Consider the following 13,492-nt stretch of genomic DNA (forward strand, 5'->3'; position numbering starts at 1 on the left):
TTGAATCCCACCTTTGCCACTTAACCAGCCGTGTGACCTTGAGCACAATACTTAACCTTTCTGGCCTCAGTTGCCTCCTCTGTAAATAGGGATGATAATTGTAACTTTATAGGGTTGTGATGATAAAATGACTTACTGTAACTTAAGCACTTTGTACAGTGCCTGGTGGCTAATAAACCTTATATATGTGTTAACTGACTGGTTGGCCACTGGAAGGCTCACTCTGCTGCTTAGAGAAATTACTATAGCAGGCTCAGGGCTGGGAGCAGGGATGGCATTGAGGGGATTATCTGTGTAATGCAGGCTAGACATAATAGTGGCTTGGAGCAGGGCAGAGCATTGGAGGTGGTGAGAAATGGCCTGATTATAGATCTATTTGGAGCGTAGAATCAACGAGATCAACTGTCGAACCAGATATGAAGTGTGAGAAGAAGAGGAGAGTCAAGGAGGACTCCAGGAATTTTGCTGTCAGCAAATTGTCATTTACCAAAATGGAGGAAGACTATGTGTGAAGCAAATTTTTTTTGAAAATCAGGAATTCCGATTTTAGGCATATAAGGTTTGATGTGTCCCTTGGTCATCTAAGTGGCATTGACTAGGCAGATGTTTTCTTTGTTATACAGCAAAGCAGGCATCAGAGGGAGTCCAAACTAAAGGGAAAGTAGACCTCCCCAGAGAAAGGGATCACCAAATACAGGAGAGAAGCCCGCAAGCAGTTAGCCATTGCAATTACAGTTTGAAGGAATAGAACCTAACGTTAAATAAAACTGAATGACCAGCGACTGGAAATCTATTGCCTGTGCTTCACACAAAGGAATTTATAATGAATAAAAAAGTGAAATAGCGCAAATCGATTTCTTTAAGAGCCATCGCAAAATCCTAAATCTTCTTAAAGATTAGATGAGGTTAGATGAGCATCTCCCCAATCCTGCCTCTCTGAATCCCATGACTATCTTAACTACATTCTTCTACGTCCTGATTTATTGTCATAAAAATAAAGCGGTTATTATTAAGCAGTAAGATAAGAACTTGTACTGTATACTTTGATATACAGCATATTAAATACAATTTTAAAGGATTGGTAACTGCACTGCTTTGTTTAATTGATTTAGATGTACTTTAGAAAACTTTTAAATAATGATATCTGACAAGGAAGGTTATAGTTGATTAAATTGCTGCTTATAACAGTTTCGGTATAAAGTTGGGCATTGGTCTTTGATGAAGGCCATTGTTATATTTTAATTTTGCATATGTTAACTTCGTCTTTTTTATTTCAAGCACTTTGAAAACAGTGTCTACGTCTTATATTTTATGTTTTCCATATTCAAGGCTTCTGATTTTGATGACTTATGATTGCTGATTGCTTGCAATTTTAAGAAGACTCAAACATTGGTCTATTATTTAAACTCCACAATCAACTCTTCTTATAAAGGCATCTCCTAATCAAAAATCTCATGGGATTGAGTTAATTTTGTTATTAGACATTTAATTCTTGGGTTTGCTTGACTTGTTGTATAAACTTGGTTTTTTTGCTTTTGTCTTTCTCATCACATTCTAAAGTTAATTTCAGTTGAAACCCTCTTTTTACTCCCTTCCTGAACACTTAAAAAAAGAAGGGGTGGGAGCTTTCAGCTGGAAAGTTTTCATGCTTAATTTTATCTCAAAGCACTTATCTTCTTGAAAGTTTTGCAAAATACATTTAGCAATAGGTATATTTTACAGAGGGAATAAAGTTTCCATTAAAAAAAATTTTTAATGTTTATTTCTGACGCAGAGAGCATGAGTGGGGGAGGGGCAGAGAGAAAGGGAGACACAGAATCAGAAGCAGGCTCCAGGCTCGGAGCTGTCAGCACAGAGCCTGACGTGGGGCTCAAACTCACAAACCTTGAGATTATGACCTAAGCTGAAGTTGGTCGCTCAACTGACTGAGCCACCCAGGCACCCATAAGATTTCCATTTTTAAGCAATTAAGTTTTGTGCATAGACAATAGTTGAATTGATGAAAGTGGAAAAATATGAAAGTGGTGAGTTCTACAAATCAGCTCATACACTCATAAATTAATTTTTACATATCTCTCCAAAAAACAAACTCTCTTATTGATAGATCTAGAGCCTTGTTGCCCTGGAGTTTGGACTTTCATTTTATGATAAAAAAAAATTTAGTGTTTGAGTTTAGGATATAGAAGGTTATATAGAAAACAATTTAACAGAGATCATTTAGGGACAGATGAAATAATGGATGTTTATGTAATTTTCTTGACAATATATTTAGATTTTTCTGTAAATAGCAGAGGGAATAATACAAATTTCACTTTTGAGTAGAAGGAGCAAAGCAATTTGTATAAGTACCATATCTCATTTCCTAATATTCTTGGTCTTTTGCAATGAGAAGTTGTAGAAAATGTATGTAGTGTCAGCTACTGTCTTTTCAGGATGGAATGGAAGGTGATTGGCCACCTTAGAAGGTTTCAGTGAAATAATAGCCCATCTATTCCTGATTTCCGGGCCCTGTTATTTACATGAAACAATTAGCCTATAGAAATTAAGGTTGATGGAAATTTTTATAGTGTTTTAAACACTAGTCAGTACTTTGATATTCAGTTTGAATACTTGGTTATTAAAAATTACTTGTTCACATCCATTAGGATTGGTATTATAAAGAAAAAAATAAATGTTGGCAGGGATGTGGAAAAACTGGAACCCTATGAATTGTTGGTGTGAACGTAAAATGGTGCTGCTGCTTTGGAAAATGGTGTGGTGAGCCATCAAAAAATTAAACACAGAATTACCATATGATCTAACAATTCTGCTTCTGGGTATATACGCCAAAAAATTGAAAGCAGGGACTCAGATATTTGTGCACCCATGTTCACAGTGGCATCAATTACAGTAGCCAAAAGGTGGAGTCAACCCTGTATCCACTGATGGATGAAAGGATAAAGAAAATACAGTATATACATACAATGGATATTATTCATCCTGAAAAAAGAAAGGAAATTCTGGCTCATTTAACAACGTGGGTGAAACCTGAAGACATTATGCTAGGTGAAATAAGCCAGATAAAAGGACAAATATTGTATGATCCCACTTAAATGAGGTTCCTAGAGTGGTCAAATTGATAGAGAGTAGAATGTGGAATGGTGGTTGTCAGGGGCTGTGGAGAAAGGGACTTGGGGAGTTAGTATTCAATAGGCAGAGTTTAGTTGGAGAAGATGAAAAGAATTATGAAGATGGGGAGTGGTGACGGCTGCCCAACAATGTGAATGTACTTAATGCCACAGAACTGTGCACTTACAAATGATTAAAATGGTAAATTTTATGTATATTTAACCACAATAAAAAACAGTTACTCGTAAAATAAAACCTACTCCCCTTGACATTCAAAACCCTTCCAACTTTATCTTCTTTCCTTCATGTCCCTGGGATGTGAAGATGTTTTCCTGCTGTTTTTCATAACCACCTCACCCTTCTCCTGCTCGGTTACACCTGGAATGCCCCTCATGTCACTTCCTCCTCCTACCTGCCCTTCCAGGTTCTCCTCAATGACATCTTCTCCATTAAGCTTTTCTCTCCAACTGGAGAGAATCTCTTCAGTAGGTAGCACTCTGTGTGTGTGAATACCTAACATCAAAACAGTCAGTTGGGTGAATATAATTGATCATCAACTATTCTCCCCACTATACTGTTTTTAAAAATATTTATTTCGTAGCAGGCATAAGTCTTCACTTCAAAACTGGTTGCTTCTATAACATTTAAATTGGTGCCTTATGTATCTTAATATTGTTAGCTTTACCTATTTTTTGCAAAGGGTAATACTTAAGTGTCACGATAAATTTATCATTCATATTTTTGTTTTTTACAAAAGGAGCATCAAGGAAGTGAGTCTTTGAATTAATAAACCTACATGGAGCCTTGAATCCTGCCCCAGCATCTGGCTGTGACTCCTTAAGATCTTTGAATGCACTATTTAACTTCCCTCATCCTGAGATTTTCTCTCTATGAAATCAGAATCTTCCTTATACTATGAGTATAAGCTATAGCATCATCAGACAGTGTTTAGGGTACTATTTAAGACATTAGAAAGTGACAGATATTTCCGTTGTGATCCTGGCATCATTTATAGCTGTTTAACTTCGTATAAGTCACTTAATTTTCTTAATTCTCAGTTTTCACACTTTCAAATGAGGATAACAGCCACAATAAGCTTATAGACCTGTGTGACAAATGGTAATTTGTAAACACAACATGATATTAAAAAGTAAAAGAAAGAAAGTTATAATCATTAAAGCATGGCTCCATCCACCTAGTACAGATAGTACTTGTGCCTTAAATAATAAAGGGATAAAGCAGAGGCAGCAGAGTACTGTGAGTGGTGTGAATAGTGAGTGTTGGAAAGGTTAAAAAAATCATAAAGGTCAAATAAAATTATCTCATGAAATCCTCTCCTGATTGAGTTCTTTGGGAGTGGCCTATGTCAGTTTCTTTTTTTTTTTTTTTTTAACGTTTTATTTATTTATGAGACAGAGAGAGACAGAGCATGAATGGGGGAGGGTCAGAGAGAGGGAGACACAGAATCTGAAACAGGCTCCAGGCTCTGAGCTGTCAGCACAGAGCCCGACGCGGGGCTCGAACTCACAGACTGTGAGATCATGACCTGAGCCGAAGTCGGCCGCTTAACCTACTGAGCCACCCAGGCGCCCCGGCCTATGTCAGTTTCTAATCCCAATTTGATAACTCACCTGATAGGTTTTTAAAAAAATTTTTTTTAATGTTTATTTATTTTTGAGAGAGACAGAGACAGAGTGTGAACAGGGGAGGGACAGAGAGAGGGAGACACAGAATCCAAAACAGGCTCCAGGCTCTGAGCTGTCAGCACCGAGCCCGACGCGGGGTTCAAACTCACAAGCCATGAGATCATGACCTGAGCCAAAGTTGGACGCTTAACCGACTGAGCCACCCAGGCGCCCCAACTCACCTGATATTTTTGTTCATCAGTAGATGTTTCTAGGATACCTCTTCCTCAATCAGATTGCCTAGGAAAATAATCAATTGAAAATGTTTACTGGGCATTATCTGTGCTTGGAGCTTGGCTGCAGGGACTACGAAATGAGTAAGATATTGTCTTTACCCCATGAATCTTCTAAGACATTTGGGAGAGACCAACATATAAAGAGACAGGCCATAATATATGTGAAAGCAGAGAGGAGAGTGATTATCTCCCCGGGGAGGGCAGGGAAGGCTTCACAGAAGAAGCATCATTTGTATTAGGTCATAAAGGATGAGTGGACTTTGCTTGACAGATGACAGTGACAAGTCTTCCCAAGCAGAGAAAATGGCTTAAACAATAGAGTTGAGAAAGGGAAATGTGTGTGTGTGTGTGTGTGTGTGTGTGTGTGTGTGTGTGTGTGTGTATGAGCATGTGCACGCACATGGGTACATATGTATACTTGTTCCAAAGTGAACAATGAATAATTTGAGGATTATCTGCTGTCTTTGGTCTATATCACTACTTCTTTGTTCTTACTGTGGATAATTGAGAAACAACTCTAATGACATAGAAGCATTTAGAATAAGTTTTTATGCTTGGCATTCGTATTTTAGATTTTCCCAGTCTTTCCCCGATGCTCATGGTCCAAGGGGCTCCTTGTAAGGAATTTTTTATTTGCTCTAGAATCCCCCAATTCCACCTCCCACAAAGATAGTCTGGTCAGGATACTTTAGGGCCACCAACAGAATAGCAAGTTGCCAAAATAAATGTTTTCCATCAAGATTTCACACTTGAACTTAATGAAATAGACATTTTCCAAACTGTTTCTTTAGAGCTAAGTTTTTCTTTAAGATTTGTAATGAAAATATTTCATGACCTGTTGACATATTCATATGGTGATTTTCAAAAAGCAGATTTCGTTTACAAAATGGACTTGGCAACAAGTAGGAATATCTGGGAAGTTGAACAAGGCTGTTGACAGGGAAAATTAGGGCTGAATCATAACTGACATTGTTTTGCAGCTGTGCCATTTTTTAAGACTGACCAATGGGACAGGGCCTTATAGTAATAATGCTGAGATTGGCAGCTAATGACCATTCATAATGCAACTGCATGGGTAGAAGCCCACAAGTACAGAAAAACTCATTCATGTAACTGATTTTTCTTGGTAAATGCCAGGGGAGAAATTATTCCATTGAGAAGAAAGATAGTAAAGATGAAATTATGTAGCATTTTTTCAAATGAGCAGAATTAAAAATAAGAAAGATTTTTATATATTCTGTTCTATATTTTCTTTATCGTATCTGTGATACTCACTTAGCTCTTTCACTGGTTGAACTAATTGACTGACAGATATCTAACTTAAATTTATAGTAGCAATGCAGTTTTGACTGGAATATATTTTGTGTTCAAATCAGTAGTTGAAGATTAACAAGGCATGTTCAAATTCAAATGATACAAGGCAGCATCTGAAATAATTCTAAAAATTAATCACTTTTAACTATTCTTTTAGAGTTTTGGAATTTTTATTAGATCTATTCTCATGTTTCTAAGTTTCTCCTAATATCAGTAGGCTAAAGGATGTAAGAATGATATAAATTTTGTCACTTAAGGTTCCCTAGTGACAAATCCATAGCTAAAAATCTAACCAAATTCTTTAGATGCTATAAAGTTTGCAGTCATTCCTGGAAATAGTATCACAAGACCTTGTGAAGAGTGTGGATTTGAACTTTGGTCTTGGGAGACAAAGAAATTACTTTTCAGTGAGGAAGAGATCACAGAGGACTTCTTGGGGAAGGTGGTATTTGAATCAAGTTTTAAATAGGGAGCATGGGACTGGTGATGATGGGGTTCACTAGGGAGAGAAATATGGGAAGGTAATTGTGCAATGGGACAACTCCAAGAGGAAAGAGAAAGACATGTAATTTTTAGTTGTGTAGGGTATTTGGACAGGTAAGAAGGTCCTAGGTGGAATCCAGGTTTGGAAGTTGATATAGTATTTTATTTTGACATTTGGAAACATTAAGAGGGTAGTTTTCATTGGATAACACAGCCAGAGTAGATTTCAGAAGTTAGAAACCGAGGCCAGGAAACCTATGTAATAGTTAGCATTTTTGATTGCTTAGTAAATATCACTCACTGTAAAACAAAATTTGGATGCATTTTTAAAATCCTTTAAAGAATTTATTTAGATTTTACAGATGAAGAAATTAAGGCCTATGGTCACTCAGTTGGTAGGTGACAGGCTGAGACCAGCCAGGTTTATGTGACTTCATCACTATTCTCTTGACCATGAAATATCCTACCAGTATGTGAGCTTCTTAGTTATGTGCTTGGTATTACAGTTCTCTGCTTGCTTACATCTTTCTTCCCCCATACACCCTTCACCTATGCATTTATTGCCCACCTGATTTTTTTCCAATTTTATTGAGATATACTGACAAATAGCATAGTGTAAGTTTAACAGGTACTATATGGTGATTTGATACAGCTATATATTGTAAAATGTTACCATGATAAGGTTAGTTAACATTCCCATCGTCTCACATAATTACTTTTTTGTGTGTGTGTGTGTGTGTGTGTGTGTGTGTGTGTGTGTGTGTGTGTGTGTTGAGAATATTTAAGATCCACTCTCTTAGCAAATTTCAAGTATATAGTACAGTATTGTTAACTGGAGTCACACTGCTGTGTAGTATAGCCCCAGAATTTATTGATCTTATAACTGTAAATTTGTACTCTTTGACCAAAATCTCCGCATTTACTCCACCACCCAGCCTCTGACAACCACCATTCTACTGTGTTTTTATAGTTCATCTTTTTTAGGTTCCACATGAAGGAGATATCATACAGTGTTTGTCTTTCTCTGACTTATTTTACTCAGCATAATGCCATCTAGGTCCATCCATGTTGTCACTAATGGCAGAACTTTTTTCTTTTTATGGCTGAATACTCCATTGTCTATACATATACCACATTTTCTTTATCCATTCATCCTTGATGGACATTTAGGTTGTTTCATGTCTTGGCTATTTTGAATGATGCTGTAGTGAACAAGAGAATGTTTTCTTCAGGAAAGTGAATTAGTTTCCTTCAGGTATATACCCAGAAGTGGGATTGATAGATAATTTGGTAGTTCTATTTTTAATTGTTTGAGTAACTTCCATGTTGTTTTCCATACTAGTTGTACCAATTTACATTCCCACCAACTATGTACAAAGATTCCCTTTTTCTCCATATCCTTGCCAACACTTTTTTTTCAGTTTCTATATCATTTATTTCTTCTCTAATCTTTATTATTTCTTTCCTTCTGCTGGCTTCAGGCTTTGTTTGTTATTCTTTTTCTAGCTCCTTTAGGTATAAGGTTAAGGTTTTTTTTCTTTTTTTCTTTCTTTCTTTCTTTTTTTTTTTTTTTTTCTGTTTCTTAAGGTAAGCCTGTATTGCTGTATACTTCCCTCTTAGGACCACTTTTGCTGCATCCCAAAGTTTTGGACCATTGTATTTTTATTTTCACTTGTTTCCATGTATTTTTTAATTTATTCTTTGATTTCCTTGTTGACTCATTCATTGTTTAATAGCATGTTGTTTAAACTCCATGAATTTGTGGTCTTTCCAATTGTTTTTAAAGTTTATTTATTTATTTTGAGAGAGAGAGAGAGAGCAAGGGAGGGGCAGAGAGAGAGGGGGAGAGAGAGAATCCCAAGCAGGTTGTGTGCATTGTCAGTACAGAGCCCAATGCAGGGCTCTAACACAACTGTGAGATCATGACCTGAGCCAAAATCAAGAGTTGGATACTTAACTGACTGAGCTACCCAGGTGCCCCAGTCTTCACAATTTTTTTTTCTTGTGGTTGACTTCTAGTTTCATAGTGTTTGGGTCAGTAAAGAAGTGTGGTATGATTTTGCTCTTTTTCATTGTTAAGACCTGATTTGTGACTTAACATGTGATCTATTCTGATCTTCTCGATCTCATGTGCACTTGAAAAGAATGTGTATTCTGCTGTTGTAGGATAGAAATGTTCTGAATATATCTGTTAAGTCCATCTGGTCCAGTGTGTCGTTCAAAGCCATTGTTTCCTTGTTGATTTTCTATTTAGATGATTTGTCCATTGATATAAGTGGGGTGTTAAAGTCCCCTACTATCATTGTATTATTATCAGTTAGTTCCTTTATGTTTGTTATTAATTGTTTTATGTATTTGGGTGCTTTCATGTTGGGTGCATAAATATTTACAAACCTCTTATCTCTTGGTGTTTTAGAAATAGCCACTCTAATGGCTGTGAGATGATATCCTATGGTGGTTTTGGTTTACATTTCCTGATGATTAGTAACGTTGAGCACCTTTTCATATATCTGTTGGCCATTTGTATGTCTTCTTTCTAAAAATGTCTATTCAAATCCTTTGCCTATTTTTTAGTTTTTTATTTAAATTTATTTCCTATTGAATTGTATGAACTTCTTGTATATTTTGGATATTAACCCTTTATCAGATATGTGGTTTGCAAATATTTTCTTCCATAAACTGCTTTTTCATTTTATTATTTCTTTTGCTATGAAGACGATTTTTAGTTTGATGCAGTTCCACCATTAATTTTTTATTTTTTGCTTGTGTTGCTTGTACTTTTGGTGTCCTATCAAAAAAAATTGTTGGAAAGACCAATGTCAAAAAGCTTTTCCCCTGTGTTTTTTTTTTTGTTTGTTTGATTTGTTTTTTGTTTTTTTTGTGTTTTTTTTTTTTTGAGGAGTTTTATGGTCTCAGGTATTATGTTTAAGTCATTAATCCATTGTGAGTTAATTTTTGTGAGTGGTGTAAGTTAAGGGTCCAATGTCATTTTTTCTTTTGCATGTGAATATACAGTGTTCCCATTTATTGAATGGACTATCTTTCCCTAGAGAATATTCTTGGCTCCCTTATCAAATAGTGTATGAGACTATATGTGATGGAATATTTCTGGATTCTTGATTCTTTTCCATTGGTCTACGTGTTTTTATCAAATTATTTTAATTACTATAGTCTTGTAATATAGTTTGGAATCAGGATATGTGATGCCTCCAGGTTTGTTTGTCTATCTCAGATTGCTTTGGCTCTTTGGGGTCTTTTGTAGTTTTATACAAATTTTAGAATTTTTTTTTTATTTCGGTAAAAAATTCTATTAGGGTTGTGTCAGGAATTTCAATGAGTCTATATAGGTGGACTGGGTAGCATGCACATTTTAACAATATTAACTCTTCTGATCCATGAATATTTATTATTTATCCATTTATTAGTGTCTTTTTCAATTTGTGCCATCAGTGTCCTATAGTTTTCAGTGTACACATCTTTCACTTCTTTGGTTAAATTCATTCCTAGATATTTTATTGCTTTTATGCTATTGTAAATGGGACTGTTTTCATCAAAAATTTTCTTAAAGTACAGTTGACACACAATGTTACATTAGTTTCAGCCAAAATTGGGATGAGTGGGCATCCTTGTCTTTTTCCTGATCGTAGAGGAAAAGCTTTTAGCCTTTCACCATTGAGTGTGTTAGCTATGGGTTGTCATACATAACCTTTACTATGCTGAGGCATATTTCTTGTATACCAAATTTGTTGAGAGTTTAATCATAGTGAATTTTGTCAAAGCTTTTTCTTCATCTATTGAGATGATCATATAATTGTTATTCTTCATTCCATTAATGTGCTGTATCACATTTATTGATTTGTGTATGGTGAATCATTCTTGCATGCCAGGGATAAAGGCCACTTGATTATGCTGATGACCCTTTTAATGTGATGTTAAATTGGGTTTGCTAGGATTTTGTTGAGAATTTTTATATCTGTAGTCACCAGGAATATTGGTCTGTGTATTTCTTTTCTCATAATGCTTTTATCTGGCTTTGGTATCAGGGTGATGCTGGCCTTGTAAAATGAGTTTGGAAATACTCTGTCCTCTTAAGTTTTTTTGGATGAGTGTGGGAGAGATTGACATTAATTCTTCTTGAAAAGTTTGATAGAATTCACCAGTAAAACCATCTTGTCCTGGGCTTTTCTTTGTTGGGAGGTTTTTGATTACTGATTAAATCTCCTTACTAGTGATCGGTCTGTTCAGATTTTCTATTTCTTCATGATTTAGTTTTGCCAGTTGCATGTTTCCAGGAATTTATTTCTGCAGGGAATCTATTTATTAACCAAGGAGGGTAAAGTCTAGTGTGCTGAAAACTATAGGACATTGATGAAATAAATTCAAAAAGACACAAATAAATAGAATCTAATTTGTTGACATATAATTGTTCATGATCCTTTGTATTTTTGTAGTGTCAGTTGTAATGTCTTCTCTTGCAGTTATGATTTTATTTATTTGAGTCTTCACTCTTGCTCATGGGAACAATAGTTGCTAAGATTTTTTAAAGAAACCATATTTTTCTGAAGTATAATTTATATAAAATGAACACATTAAAATTTAATTGGTTTTGGCAAATGTATATATTATATATGTACTACCCAAATCAAAAGTTAGAACATTTTTGTCATGTCAGAAACTTCCCAAGTTCCTTCTTGCCCATTAATTCCATTTTACTCCTGCTCCAAGTAACCACTGATTTAATTTCTATCTCTATCAATTAGTTTTACCAGTTCTAGGACTTCATGTACATGGAATAATATGGTATATGCTCCTTTTGTGTCTGTTTCTTTTACTCAGCATGTTTCTTAATAAACTCTGTAGAGGTATAATGTAAATATAATAAAAGACATCCATTTTAACTATACATTTTGATGAGTTTTAATGAATATATCCACCTGTGTATCAGGTATACTATCAATATATACTACATTTCCATCATCAAAAAATGCTCCCTTGTCCACCTAGTCAGTTACCTATCCCTACCCTAAGCAAATCCCAATGTGCTTTATCACTCTATACTAGATTTGTCTTTCCTAGAGTTTGATATAAATGAAATAATGTGATACATACCCTTTTGGGTCTGGCTTCTTTGGTACAGCATAACATTTTTGAACATTGTGTGTATCAGTATTGCTATATAGCCTTCCAGTGTAGGCGTATATCATGATTTGTTGATCCATTCACCTGTTGACAGATATTGGTATTGTTTCTGGTTGTGGTTTCATGAGTAACACTGATATAAACTTATGTGTACAATCTTTTGGTAGTTATATATTTCCATTTCTCTTGGGTAAATACTTAGAAATACAATTGCTGGGTCTTATGATAACTGTATATTTAACTTTATAAGAAACTTCCAGACTATTTTTTCTCAAAGTTATTGTCATTTTAACTTACTATCACAAATGTATAAACGTTTGGTTGCACCACATCCTTAGTAACACTCTGTATTTTTTTTTCAAATTTTAGTCTATCTAATTGGCATGTTGTGGTGTATCACTGTAATTTTAGTTGGCATTTTCCACATTAATGATATCGAGTATCTTTTCACATGAGTATTTGCCATTCACATGCCTTTGTTGTCTTTTACAGACTTTGTAAATTTAGTTTTTGCCTTCCTATTACTTAGTTGTAAGAATTCTTTACATATTTTGGATACAATCCTTCATCAAGTATATTTTTATAGTTTATTATTATTTTTTAAGGTTACTGTGTTTTTTGTATACTGAGAAATCTCTACATATTTCCAAGGTGGTGAAGAATTTTTCTTATTCTTTTTCCAGAAGTTTTACAGTTTTACCTTTTAGATTTAGGTCTGTGACCCATTTTCAATTTATATTTATATGTGATATAAGGTAGAGACTGAGGTTTATTTTATTCTCCAGATTAATACCCAATTTTTATAGCAACATTTATTGTAAAGATTATTCAGTTTCCCATTGAATTATATTAGTACCTTTGTCAAAAATTGTGTGAGTCATTTAGGAAATTTGTTCTGTTTATCTATAATACTACACTGACTTGATCAATATTATCTTATAGTAAGTCTTGAAATAAGGTAGTGTAAGTCCTTCAACTTTGCTGTTCCCTTTATAAGGTTATTTTGACTATTCTAAGTTCTTTGCAATTTTATATGAGGTTTAGAATCATTTTATCAGTTTATGCAAAATCTTGCTAAGATTATAATTTCAATTGTGTTAAATTTATTGATCAATTTAGAGGGAAAGGAAATCTTAATACTTCTGGGTTTTTCAATTCATGAACACAATATATCTGTCTTTTAATTTAGATATTCTTTAATTTATTCACAGTATTATTTTGTAGTTTTCAGTGTAGACAATTTGGATATATTCTGATAAATGTATTCTTGATTATTTATATTTTAAAATATTATTTTAAGTGATATTATGTTTTAAATAGAATTTTCCAGATGTTGCTAGAGACATGTAATTGATTTGTGTATGTTGATCTTATAACATGCAGTCTTGCTAAATTAAGTTATTAAATCTAATAGTTTATTTTGATAGATTTTTTTAGTGTTATTTGTATAGACAATAATGTTTTCTGAAAACAGTGTTTAACAACTTTTTTTTTAATCTATGAGCTTTTTACTTGTGTATCTTGCCC

General features: G+C 34.5%; 1 protein-coding gene and 1 long non-coding RNA gene across 12 annotated transcripts in view; one reads left to right on the forward strand and one right to left on the reverse strand.

Moving 5' to 3' along the window:
• The window catches only part of LOC109493808, a 41,845-nt gene extending 36,467 nt beyond the window's left edge, over positions 1-5,378 (reverse strand). For 4 of the 5 annotated variants that reach the window (XR_006589231.1, XR_006589232.1, XR_002148234.2 and 1 more), the window contains exons 1-2: positions 5,129-5,377; positions 4,976-5,033 (exon numbers count right to left, since the gene is read on the reverse strand). This is a non-coding gene — a long non-coding RNA (uncharacterized LOC109493808). Of the gene's footprint in view, positions 1-4,975; positions 5,034-5,128 lie in introns of all 5 variants that reach the window. The other variant, XR_006589230.1, reaches the window with a different exon arrangement.
• The window catches only part of ADAMTSL1 (ADAMTS like 1), an 883,534-nt gene that overhangs the window by 161,343 nt on the left and 708,699 nt on the right, over positions 1-13,492 (forward strand). The window lies entirely within an intron of this gene.

Source organism: Felis catus, chromosome D4, assembly GCF_018350175.1.
Source record: "Felis catus isolate Fca126 chromosome D4, F.catus_Fca126_mat1.0, whole genome shotgun sequence".
Classification (NCBI taxonomy): Eukaryota; Metazoa; Chordata; class Mammalia; order Carnivora; family Felidae; genus Felis; species Felis catus.